Source organism: Electrophorus electricus, chromosome 10 (assembly GCF_041902795.1).
Source record: "Electrophorus electricus isolate QZ-2024a chromosome 10, ASM4190279v1, whole genome shotgun sequence".
Taxonomy (NCBI): Eukaryota; Metazoa; Chordata; class Actinopteri; order Gymnotiformes; family Gymnotidae; genus Electrophorus; species Electrophorus electricus.
The window spans coordinates 7,404,684-7,418,176 of record NC_137506.1 but is presented as its reverse complement, the minus strand read 5'-3'; the positions used below and the strand labels follow the sequence as shown (position 1 = coordinate 7,418,176).

At 38.2% G+C, this 13,493-nt stretch overlaps 3 non-coding genes across 3 annotated transcripts; all 3 read left to right on the top strand.

Moving 5' to 3' along the window:
* The first annotated feature begins 2,939 nt into the window (after window positions 1-2,939).
* On the top strand, window positions 2,940-3,012 carry trnaf-gaa (transfer RNA phenylalanine (anticodon GAA)). Its single transcript has one exon. It is a non-coding gene; the product is annotated as a tRNA-Phe (tRNA).
* A 4,721-nt stretch (window positions 3,013-7,733) lies between these two features.
* On the top strand, window positions 7,734-7,806 carry trnaf-gaa (transfer RNA phenylalanine (anticodon GAA)). Its single transcript has one exon. It is a non-coding gene; the product is annotated as a tRNA-Phe (tRNA).
* Window positions 7,807-12,525: 4,719 nt separating this feature from the next.
* trnaf-gaa (transfer RNA phenylalanine (anticodon GAA)) lies at window positions 12,526-12,598 on the top strand. Its single transcript has one exon. It is a non-coding gene; the product is annotated as a tRNA-Phe (tRNA).
* The last annotated feature ends 895 nt before the right edge of the window (window positions 12,599-13,493 follow it).

Here is a 13,493-nt window from a genome sequence, read left to right as displayed (position 1 = left end):
AAAGACCTGACACTGGGTAATGCCGTTGTCTATTCGAAGGCCAAAACAACAACAATCTTGGTTATCAAAGACTCACTCCACCCTGACGACAGCCTCTTCTTTTAGAAGCCATGAGAAAACCACCATCGCAGCTTGAGAGCACAAATCTAGCCTCTTAAGAGGTGTTATGTTCCACAGGCAGTTTGATATCTCAATGCGGTCCACATGAAAGCAATTTTCTTTCCATGATTGCAATTTGCACTTTTAATGCCTGATATTTCAGCCACTCATTTCTCTCACTACATGACAAAACTCTCGAAACCTTTCTCGAAAAGCACTGAATGTTATTCTAACCATTTATGGCCTTTCTCCATTCATGTACACAAAGTCCAGTATGATTCCAAATGTCATCAAAAGATATATCTGTTTGTAGCTGAACAACTTATACAATGCGATCTTTCTTCTTTGAGTAAAATGAACTTAACAATTGAAACATCCAAAACTGGCTGTGTTTCTTGCCAACCTACTGGTGTTTGGACATGTGGGATTACTTGCATGTCGCTTTCAATAGTTCAGTTGGTAGAGTAGAAGTTAAAACTGTCATTCTTAGGCTGTTGGTTCAACTCTGACTCCCACCAACTTTATGTTTTAATGCAGAATCTGTCATTTTATATGAGCAAAAAAAAGATTTTTCGCTGACTGGGAATCGAACCTGGGCCGTGGCAGAGAAAGCACTGACTACTAACCACTAGACAACCAGTTTTCAATGTCTGCACTCCTACTATTCTGATGTTTGGATGCATACTGGACTTGGTATGCATGAGTGGAAAAAGGCCATAAAGCGAGTTATTTATCTTTCTCTTTGTTCTACAAAAAAATGAAGTTTGCAAGAGTCAGGGCTCTTTTTTACCATCTGGGAAAAGAGGGAACGCTGGTGTCACTAACACATGAAAAGAGCTGTTATAGTATTCCCCATTTGTCCCCTTAATGTTTCTGACATTTTAGCCACTCATTTCTCTGTCTACATGAAAACACTCTAGAAAATTTTCTCCAAAAAGTACGGAATGTTATTCTAAGTACTCGGAAAATAGTGTTTTCCTCCCCCTTCTGACGCGTGAACTTATAGACGCCCTTGATTGCACGGTGTCTCTGTAATTAACAAGGGAGAGAGCGTATGCCACTCTCTCTCTCCCTAAGAGTACAGCCAATTATGCTCTTTTAGACTCCCAGCCACAAATGGCTGTGACACCATCAGTTTCAAAGTTAAACACAACTCCTATAGTACAAATAAAGCTTCACACTCACCTCAGCTGGGACATGGCAGACACTGAAGGAAACTCCTCACTTCACTCTCTTCATCTGACCAGTCATTAAGCTCCACTGGTTTCTTCACTGTTTGGAGTTTCAGTACTTCTAGCACTTGTAATATTAGAATAGAATCCCTTTATTTACTAAGGGTACACAGAAATGTACACAGGTAAACAGAAACTTACTGTATGTAAGAGTGCAATAGTTCAAAGCTGTATTAGTGCAGATAAATACAACTACAGTGCTATTGCAGCTTTTAATGCTGTTTCAGTATCAGGGTCTTCAGGAAGGCTCCACCTGGCAACCCTGAAGTGCCTTGCTATGCTTAAAACCACACACACACACACACACACACACACACACACACACACACACACACACGCACACACACACACACACAAACAAACACAAACACTCAACAAGGTGAGTTCTGCTTATTTGTTATTGGAGATTTGTTAAGAAGGCTGATCGCCATTTAAAATTAGATTTCAAACACTGTAATTGTTACACTGGTGAGTTTGAGGTAGAGATGCACTTTCATTAATACTGCTTACACTGTGTTTCTTTACAACACGCATGGACGTGGTGAAGCATGTCATATGCATGGAACACTACTACTCAGAGCATTGGAAGGTTGAAAACAGAAGCTATCTGGCTCACACAATGCTTTAAATGTGCCAAGGGAAATTCCAAGTGTGGCCATTCTTGAGTGGAGTGGAAGATAAATATGTTTTTTTTGTATTTCAAAGCAGCTGTAAGAGTATAACAGGCAGTTTAGAACATGTCAGTCCCTCCATGTAAATTGAGAGAAAATATCCTATGAAGATTGGACCAAGATTCCTGCAGAGTATTTTCAGCACATAGTGGAAACTATGCCAGAAAGAATTGCCGCAGTTCTGGAGGCTGGATTTCCCAGTTTAAGTTGGGAGTGGAGAAATTGCAGGCTGTTCTTATGGAGGAAGAACAGGATGGAATCCAGCAGACAAGTGAAGCGGCCCTGAAAAAGAAGATGGATAAAAACCTGTCGAACATTCTGAAAAAGATCGAAAAAGCAGAGGAAAAAGTCAGAGAAAAGGAGAGAAAGGTAATAGAAAAAGAGAAGCGAATGGAAATTAAAGAACGTAAGAAACTGGAAAAGGAATGGAAGGAAAGACGGGAGCACCGGGAGAGGGTGATGAGACTGTTCGCAATGTTGGAGGAGATGAATCAGAAACAGTTGCTGAAGCAGCAAGCCAAAGAGCAAAGAAAATCAGCCAAGGAGGCAGAAAAACGCCAGAAGGAGCTGAAAAAAGCCCAAGAACGTAAGGAGAAGGAAGAGATGAGAAAGGAAAAGAATGGGAGGAAAGGAAGAGGATGTTTGCAGCAATTGTGGTTCACTATGAATAGAAGATGAGGATAATAGACTGAACAACACACAATCATGATAAAAAAAATATTACAAACGTAAAGATAAAACACTGGATAATAAAACCATACAACATAAAAACCGATAAAACAGTGTAAAATATAAACAGTGAAATAAAAGTTGTAAGAGGGATAAAACTAGATTTACATTTGTTATTAAAAAAAGGTTTATGGTCCTGCCTGACCGGTCTATGGATTTCACAGTGGTAAAGTCATTTTCTGAATACACACCATATTATTGAAAATTAGCTGAAATAGCTCAATTGGGAGAGCATTAGACTGAAGATCTAAAGGTCCTGGGTTCAACCCTCTGTTTTGGCATCTGTACTTAAAAGAATTCATCATTGAATAGTTTTACTTTTTTAAGTATAATTCATAAACCTTTACATAGCATTCCTGAAAAATGAATGAGATATTCCCCTTTTTTACGTTATGGTTAGATGTCATTGTGTAATTGCGCTCTGTACTTTGAATTCCGTGAACTTAAACTTTTGTGGAAGTCGCGCTGCCTTACGAAATGTATCCTCACTGCACAGAGAGGCACTTGAACAGTGGCTTCTGCACAAATGCTTTTGAAATGTAGTTCATTACTTATCTGCTCGCCAAACAACTGGACAAGAAAAGGGTAGGTGTATATGTCCACAGTCCTTTCCAAATCCTCTGTGTGAACACTGATATACAGTATATATTTCTCACTTTGGGAGCACTGAACATCTTCCAGACATGTTTGTTCTTTTCCAAAATCTATTTCCTGTTGAGGTAATAACGTTTATAAAAGGCTTTGAAGCTCTTTGTAATAGGTGCAGAGTTGTGCAAGACTGAGTTTGAAAGCAAAAAATGAATAATGTTTCTGGGATATCTTAAGGTCAGAGACCTTTTTGATTCTGTACGTGCAGAACAGAGGCTCTGATGGAGGGGGTTTCAAGGCTTCTGTACAAGTCTAAGGAAGAGTACGCTGAACTGTTCCTGTGAGAAATACCTTCAATAGTGTTGCAAAAGATCTAAGTTTTTAATAGACTTGAAAGCCTCTTTGAGAGTTCTGTGGCTAAACAAGGTTTATTATCTTACCACGGGGTGATACTGACCAGCAACATCATCTTGCAGGTGTTTGGTGGTGTGAGTTGAGATCATCTTTGTTTAAAAAAAAGGAAAATCTTCCAAAGGGATATAATGGTGTCAAGCTTCAATTTGCATATATTGAATAATGTATGTTTGAACATTGTGGTGGAGATTTCAAACACTAGTATGTAAAGAAGGTGGGGCAATTACATAATCAGTTCTGAAAACTGTATAAAAAATGTGTGTTCTTTGTGTGATTGTTCGACATATTCCAGACTATGCTTCGTTTGTAACATTGAGCTCATAATAAACATGGGACTGACTATTCTCTTCAATTAATTCTGAGTCTGTGTCTTTATTTTCTATTTAAAGTGTACTTAATAAAATTACTGGAATGTGGGGAAAATCTATGAACCACACGGTATAATTCCCCACCGAGTAAATTATTTATTTTATATATGACATGCCTTATGTGAACGGGGCAGGGTTTAATGATAAACCTCATAGCAGTTTTTCTGTTGCTATGGAAAAAGGTCAAATGAGAACAACCTGCTGGGGATTTCCTAAAAGTAACGTGCATTTTTGACCTGCAATAATGTGGATTTATTTTTCATAAATATTCCTGCTTTTGATTTTAAAAAGCCATTTCGTCGTTACAAACATCACGGTTATATTTTGGAAGTTATTTGCAGTTCCATGCTAAACTAAAGCCAGTACAGGGCTTAGCATGGCAGGCCTAGTGAGTCTAAGTGGCTATCCTAACTATGAAGCTTCTTCAGTGTTATTTAATAAATGCCATGAAATGTAGCCTAAAATTAATTTGTATCCTAAAATTCCTGAAATAATTTTTTTATAAAATAGGTCCGTGAAATTAACTGACGTTCTTGTGAAATTAGTAGAGTCCTATTATAAGCGCCTTCCATTGCACACGGTATTATGACGTCACAATGTTGCCACGTGTCCTCACTATTCGGCTACAAATAGGTAGAAATAGATACGGTCATTTAACTAGACGACATACAAAGCTTTTAAACAATTTGTAACGTGTCCAAGTTGAGACAGGAACGTTCACTGACGGTGAGTATACATAAATTAATATTAGCTAATTATGCTCGTAAATTTCTTATATTATTCAATACCTGGGGGTATATTTACTGTCACATCTTAGGAAATACAAGGTAAACACAATTTCCAGATGCCATTTTTGCTCTCACAATAAGGGCAAGTTTGTGAAAGAGAATAGCACTATACAAGAGGGAAAGGCCTGCGGCTAGATAACTTGGTCATAGTCTAATTTTAATTCTCTAGCTATCCAGCTAGCTAACATTAGCCAGACTGTCATTGCAAAGATAGGCAAGTTGACCATATATAAATGTGTGGTTTGTGTGAATATAATTCTATTGATTTATGTATTTCACTGTCGGCGGGTTTTGTTTTCCTCTTTAGTCTGTAATCTGGTAGGAAATAGCGGACTGTCTTGCCAAAGTGAGTACCAGTAACAATTTTGCTTAGTAGCAGCGCAAATTACTTAGCAACGGTCATTACACGTTTTAAATAGGCGCGTGCGTCGCTACTGGTCTTGGTGCAACAGGCGTAAACTTGTCTGAAAATGATCTTTTAGCTTCTACCAGTTTAGCAATTAATCCCAATTGGTGCAACTGATCCATGGAGACAAGAATTCAGAGCGGGTGTCCAATCAGTTCTGGCGCCCCTCAAGTTCACGTCCCTTTAAGACATCAAATCCTCGGGCACGCGCGTTTACTGAAAAGAAATGAACTCCGACTGAAACAAGTTCATGAAAGGTGTTATGGACACACTGCTTAAGTCTGTCATCGGCGTTGAACAACACAAGGAGTATCGGCACCGTGTCGCTCCCAATCCCCGGACATCTAACGACACCTGCCCTTTATTACCTTGATTCATGTTCGCATATAAAGCCTCTTGTTTGGTATTCCATTTGCGAAGTTTCGTTTGGTACAGCGAGCGCGTTTGATCCCTGTTCGTACGGTTCCTGCCTTTTGGCCTATCGTGTTTTGGATTGTTTTATCTAGTCTTTATTCTGCCCAATAAAGCACTAAATGTGTAGTTGCGTTCGACTCCCGTCTTGCCCACTTCTCCAAACTAAAACTATGGTTTTATATATATATATATATATTTGTAGTAAAATTGTTTTCTATTTATTTTGATTGAACCATAATTCAAGAAACGTCAGTTGTACTGCGTTTATTAGCGTGACAACATATCAGCACGAACGTGTTCTGATTGTCATTAAAAGCATAATAGGATTATACACCAAAACAACACATTAATCGAATTATATTTAATAAATGAAGCAAAAACAAACTTGTGAAAGAAATACAAATATTTTGTTAATACACTTTCAAGAAGTTGTGGGGACAAAATCATGTATTTCACAAAGTGGTGAGGACAGTGTAAATTGCATCTATGGTTTAGGGCAAATGTAGGGCAATTATTGGCAATTGTCTTGGGTATTTCCAATGCTGTGTCTCATGAGCTGAAAACTAACATTGTTTACCATGTTCCACAGGTTTTAAACTGACGGGATTTTTGGCAAAACAGAATGCATGCTTTTAAGGTTAGTAGCAGCAAGTTCACACCTTTTTAGATACAATTTACATGCTGGACACCCTCCTATAGAGCTTGGTATCAGAGGTCAAAGCACATTGCTGTTTTGCAGGAGGATACTGAAACCAACAATATAGATGTTGGCACCATTCCCCCTCATCGCAGTTTGAGTTGCCCCTTGTTCCACATGGGACACCACAAGGCTGCGGATGAGGCAAAGCCAGGAGAGTGGCTGAGTAAGATGAGGGAGGAGCAGCAGACTCTGAAGAAGGAGAGAGATGTGGCAACATCTCCTGCAGATGTGAGTAAATGTATGATAAGATATTTTCATACAGAAGCCATTTTATGCATCATCTCTACTTTTCTGTTTATTTGTCTGGAATTGGTATTTTCAAAGCATCCCATTCTTAATGTCATGGTAACCAGAATGAAGTCATTTTAATAACATTCTATGTACCATGTAAGCATAATCTTTTCTCTGCAATATGAAACATTAATTTTTGTTAGGTGTACAGGTAGCAGTCTAAGCAGTCACAATGACAGCAAGCTTTTAGAGTGTGTGGCAGCAGTTGTCTGGGCTGTTATGAATAGGAGAGCTTAATTGTTGGTTAAGAGGTTAATTAATTGGTATCTGTTCCCTCAGAGAGGCTGGATTTCCCAGTTTAAGTTGGGAGTGGAGAAATTGCAGGCTGTTCTTATGGAGGAAGAACAGGATGGAATCCAGCAGACAAGTGAAGCGGCCCTGAAAAAGAAGATGGATAAAAACCTGTCGAACATTCTGAAAAAGATCGAAAAAGCAGAGGAAAAAGTCAGAGAAAAGGAGAGAAAGGCAATAGAAAAAGAGAAGCGAATGGAAATTAAAGAACGTAAGAAACTGGAAAAGGAATGGAAGGAAAGACGGGAGCACCGGGAGAGGGTGATGAGACTGTTCGCAATGTTGGAGGAGATGAATCAGAAACAGTTGCTGAAGCAGCAAGCCAAAGAGCAAAGAAAATCAGCCAAGGAGGCAGAAAAACGCCAGAAGGAGCTGAAAAAAGCCCAAGAACGTAAGGAGAAGGAAGAGATGAGAAAGGAAAAGAATGGGAGGAAAGGAAGAGGATGTTTGCAGCAATTGTGGTTCACTATGAATAGAAGATGAGGATAATAGACTGAACAACACACAATCATGATAAAAAAAATATTACAAACGTAAAGATAAAACACTGGATAATAAAATCATACAACATAAAAACCGATAAAACAGTGTAAAATATAAACAGTGAAATAAAAGTTGTAAGAGGGATAAAACTAGATTTACATTTGTTATTAAAAAAAGGTTTATGGTCCTGCCTGACCGGTCTATGGATTTCACAGTGGTAAAGTCATTTTCTGAATACACACCATATTATTGTAAATTAGCTGAAATAGCTCAATTGGGAGAGCATTAGACTGAAGATCTAAAGGTCCTGGGTTCAACCCTCTGTTTTGGCATCTGTACTTAAAAGAATTCATCATTGAATAGTTTTACTTTTTTAAGTATAATTCATAAACCTTTACATAGCATTCCTGAAAAATGAATGAGATATTCCCCTTTTTTACGTTATGGTTAGATGTCATTGTGTAATTGCGCTCTGTACTTTGAATTCCGTGAACTTAAACTTTTGTGGAAGTCGCGCTGCCTTACGAAATGTATCCTCACTGCACAGAGAGGCACTTGAACAGTGGCTTCTGCACAAATGCTTTTGAAATGTAGTTCATTACTTATCTGCTCGCCAAACAACTGGACAAGAAAAGGGTAGGTGTATATGTCCACAGTCCTTTCCAAATCCTCTGTGTGAACACTGATATACAGTATATATTTCTCACTTTGGGAGCACTGAACATCTTCCAGACATGTTTGTTCTTTTCCAAAATCTATTTCCTGTTGAGGTAATAACGTTTATAAAAGGCTTTGAAGCTCTTTGTAATAGGTGCAGAGTTGTGCAAGACTGAGTTTGAAAGCAAAAAATGAATAATGTTTCTGGGATATCTTAAGGTCAGAGACCTTTTTGATTCTGTACGTGCAGAACAGAGGCTCTGATGGAGGGGGTTTCAAGGCTTCTGTACAAGTCTAAGGAAGAGTACGCTGAACTGTTCCTGTGAGAAATAACTTCAATAGTGTTGCAAAAGATCTAAGTTTTTAATAGACTTGAAAGCCTCTTTGAGAGTTCTGTGGCTAAACAAGGTTTATTATCTTACCACGGGGTGATACTGACCAGCAACATCATCTTGCAGGTGTTTGGTGGTGTGAGTTGAGATCATCTTTGTTTAAAAAAAAGGAAAATCTTCCAAAGGGATATAATGGTGTCAAGCTTCAATTTGCATATATTGAATAATGTATGTTTGAACATTGTGGTGGAGATTTCAAACACTAGTATGTAAAGAAGGTGGGGCAATTACATAATCAGTTCTGAAAACTGTATAAAAAATGTGTGTTCTTTGTGTGATTGTTCGACATATTCCAGACTATGCTTCGTTTGTAACATTGAGCTCATAATAAACATGGGACTGACTATTCTCTTCAATTAATTCTGAGTCTGTGTCTTTATTTTCTATTTAAAGTGTACTTAATAAAATTACTGGAATGTGGGGAAAATCTATGAACCACACGGTATAATTCCCCACCGAGTAAATTATTTATTTTATATATGACATGCCTTATGTGAACGGGGCAGGGTTTAATGATAAACCTCATAGCAGTTTTTCTGTTGCTATGGAAAAAGGTCAAATGAGAACAACCTGCTGGGGATTTCCTAAAAGTAACGTGCATTTTTGACCTGCAATAATGTGGATTTATTTTTCATAAATATTCCTGCTTTTGATTTTAAAAAGCCATTTCGTCGTTACAAACATCACGGTTATATTTTGGAAGTTATTTGCAGTTCCATGCTAAACTAAAGCCAGTACAGGGCTTAGCATGGCAGGCCTAGTGAGTCTAAGTGGCTATCCTAACTATGAAGCTTCTTCAGTGTTATTTAATAAATGCCATGAAATGTAGCCTAAAATTAATTTGTATCCTAAAATTCATGAAATAATTTTTTTATAAAATAGGTCCGTGAAATTAACTGACGTTCTTGTGAAATTAGTAGAGTCCTATTATAAGCGCCTTCCATTGCACACGGTATTATGACGTCACAATGTTGCCACGTGTCCTCACTATTCGGCTACAAATAGGTAGAAATAGATACGGTCATTTAACTAGACGACATACAAAGCTTTTAAACAATTTGTAACGTGTCCAAGTTGAGACAGGAACGTTCACTGACGGTGAGTATACATAAATTAATATTAGCTAATTATGCTCGTAAATTTCTTATATTATTCAATACCTGGGGGTATATTTACTGTCACATCTTAGGAAATACAAGGTAAACACAATTTCCAGATGCCATTTTTGCTCTCACAATAAGGGCAAGTTTGTGAAAGAGAATAGCACTATACAAGAGGGAAAGGCCTGCGGCTAGATAACTTGGTCATAGTCTAATTTTAATTCTCTAGCTATCCAGCTAGCTAACATTAGCCAGACTGTCATTGCAAAGATAGGCAAGTTGACCATATATAAATGTGTGGTTTGTGTGAATATAATTCTATTGATTTATGTATTTCACTGTCGGCGGGTTTTGTTTTCCTCTTTAGTCTGTAATCTGGTAGGAAATAGCGGACTGTCTTGCCAAAGTGAGTACCAGTAACAATTTTGCTTAGTAGCAGCGCAAATTACTTAGCAACGGTCATTACACGTTTTAAATAGGCGCGTGCGTCGCTACTGGTCTTGGTGCAACAGGCGTAAACTTGTCTGAAAATGATCTTTTAGCTTCTACCAGTTTAGCAATTAATCCCAATTGGTGCAACTGATCCATGGAGACAAGAATTCAGAGCGGGTGTCCAATCAGTTCTGGCGCCCCTCAAGTTCACGTCCCTTTAAGACATCAAATCCTCGGGCACGCGCGTTTACTGAAAAGAAATGAACTCCGACTGAAACAAGTTCATGAAAGGTGTTATGGACACACTGCTTAAGTCTGTCATCGGCGTTGAACAACACAAGGAGTATCGGCACCGTGTCGCTCCCAATCCCCGGACATCTAACGACACCTGCCCTTTATTACCTTGATTCATGTTCGCATATAAAGCCTCTTGTTTGGTATTCCATTTGCGAAGTTTCGTTTGGTACAGCGAGCGCGTTTGATCCCTGTTCGTACGGTTCCTGCCTTTTGGCCTATCGTGTTTTGGATTGTTTTATCTAGTCTTTATTCTGCCCAATAAAGCACTAAATGTGTAGTTGCGTTCGACTCCCGTCTTGCCCACTTCTCCAAACTAAAACTATGGTTTTATATATATATATATATTTGTAGTAAAATTGTTTTCTATTTATTTTGATTGAACCATAATTCAAGAAACGTCAGTTGTACTGCGTTTATTAGCGTGACAACATATCAGCACGAACGTGTTCTGATTGTCATTAAAAGCATAATAGGATTATACACCAAAACAACACATTAATCGAATTATATTTAATAAATGAAGCAAAAACAAACTTGTGAAAGAAATACAAATATTTTGTTAATACACTTTCAAGAAGTTGTGGGGACAAAATCATGTATTTCACAAAGTGGTGAGGACAGTGTAAATTGCATCTATGGTTTAGGGCAAATGTAGGGCAATTATTGGCAATTGTCTTGGGTATTTCCAATGCTGTGTCTCATGAGCTGAAAACTAACATTGTTTACCATGTTCCACAGGTTTTAAACTGACGGGATTTTTGGCAAAACAGAATGCATGCTTTTAAGGTTAGTAGCAGCAAGTTCACACCTTTTTAGATACAATTTACATGCTGGACACCCTCCTATAGAGCTTGGTATCAGAGGTCAAAGCACATTGCTGTTTTGCAGGAGGATACTGAAACCAACAATATAGATGTTGGCACCATTCCCCCTCATCGCAGTTTGAGTTGCCCCTTGTTCCACATGGGACACCACAAGGCTGCGGATGAGGCAAAGCCAGGAGAGTGGCTGAGTAAGATGAGGGAGGAGCAGCAGACTCTGAAGAAGGAGAGAGATGTGGCAACATCTCCTGCAGATGTGAGTAAATGTATGATAAGATATTTTCATACAGAAGCCATTTTATGCATCATCTCTACTTTTCTGTTTATTTGTCTGGAATTGGTATTTTCAAAGCATCCCATTCTTAATGTCATGGTAACCAGAATGAAGTCATTTTAATAACATTCTATGTACCATGTAAGCATAATCTTTTCTCTGCAATATGAAACATTAATTTTTGTTAGGTGTACAGGTAGCAGTCTAAGCAGTCACAATGACAGCAAGCTTTTAGAGTGTGTGGCAGCAGTTGTCTGGGCTGTTATGAATAGGAGAGCTTAATTGTTGGTTAAGAGGTTAATTAATTGGTATCTGTTCCCTCAGAGAGGCTGGATTTCCCAGTTTAAGTTGGGAGTGGAGAAATTGCAGGCTGTTCTTATGGAGGAAGAACAGGATGGAATCCAGCAGACAAGTGAAGCGGCCCTGAAAAAGAAGATGGATAAAAACCTGTCGAACATTCTGAAAAAGATCGAAAAAGCAGAGGAAAAAGTCAGAGAAAAGGAGAGAAAGGCAATAGAAAAAGAGAAGCGAATGGAAATTAAAGAACGTAAGAAACTGGAAAAGGAATGGAAGGAAAGACGGGAGCACCGGGAGAGGGTGATGAGACTGTTCGCAATGTTGGAGGAGATGAATCAGAAACAGTTGCTGAAGCAGCAAGCCAAAGAGCAAAGAAAATCAGCCAAGGAGGCAGAAAAACGCCAGAAGGAGCTGAAAAAAGCCCAAGAACGTAAGGAGAAGGAAGAGATGAGAAAGGAAAAGAATGGGAGGAAAGGAAGAGGATGTTTGCAGCAATTGTGGTTCACTATGAATAGAAGATGAGGATAATAGACTGAACAACACACAATCATGATAAAAAAAATATTACAAACGTAAAGATAAAACACTGGATAATAAAATCATACAACATAAAAACCGATAAAACAGTGTAAAATATAAACAGTGAAATAAAAGTTGTAAGAGGGATAAAACTAGATTTACATTTGTTATTAAAAAAAGGTTTATGGTCCTGCCTGACCGGTCTATGGATTTCACAGTGGTAAAGTCATTTTCTGAATACACACCATATTATTGTAAATTAGCTGAAATAGCTCAATTGGGAGAGCATTAGACTGAAGATCTAAAGGTCCTGGGTTCAACCCTCTGTTTTGGCATCTGTACTTAAAAGAATTCATCATTGAATAGTTTTACTTTTTTAAGTATAATTCATAAACCTTTACATAGCATTCCTGAAAAATGAATGAGATATTCCCCTTTTTTACGTTATGGTTAGATGTCATTGTGTAATTGCGCTCTGTACTTTGAATTCCGTGAACTTAAACTTTTGTGGAAGTCGCGCTGCCTTACGAAATGTATCCTCACTGCACAGAGAGGCACTTGAACAGTGGCTTCTGCACAAATGCTTTTGAAATGTAGTTCATTACTTATCTGCTCGCCAAACAACTGGACAAGAAAAGGGTAGGTGTATATGTCCACAGTCCTTTCCAAATCCTCTGTGTGAACACTGATATACAGTATATATTTCTCACTTTGGGAGCACTGAACATCTTCCAGACATGTTTGTTCTTTTCCAAAATCTATTTCCTGTTGAGGTAATAACGTTTATAAAAGGCTTTGAAGCTCTTTGTAATAGGTGCAGAGTTGTGCAAGACTGAGTTTGAAAGCAAAAAATGAATAATGTTTCTGGGATATCTTAAGGTCAGAGACCTTTTTGATTCTGTACGTGCAGAACAGAGGCTCTGATGGAGGGGGTTTCAAGGCTTCTGTACAAGTCTAAGGAAGAGTACGCTGAACTGTTCCTGTGAGAAATAACTTCAATAGTGTTGCAAAAGATCTAAGTTTTTAATAGACTTGAAAGCCTCTTTGAGAGTTCTGTGGCTAAACAAGGTTTATTATCTTACCACGGGGTGATACTGACCAGCAACATCATCTTGCAGGTGTTTGGTGGTGTGAGTTGAGATCATCTTTGTTTAAAAAAAAGGAAAATCTTCCAAAGGGATATAATGGTGTCAAGCTTCAATTTGCATATATTGAATAATGTATGTTTGA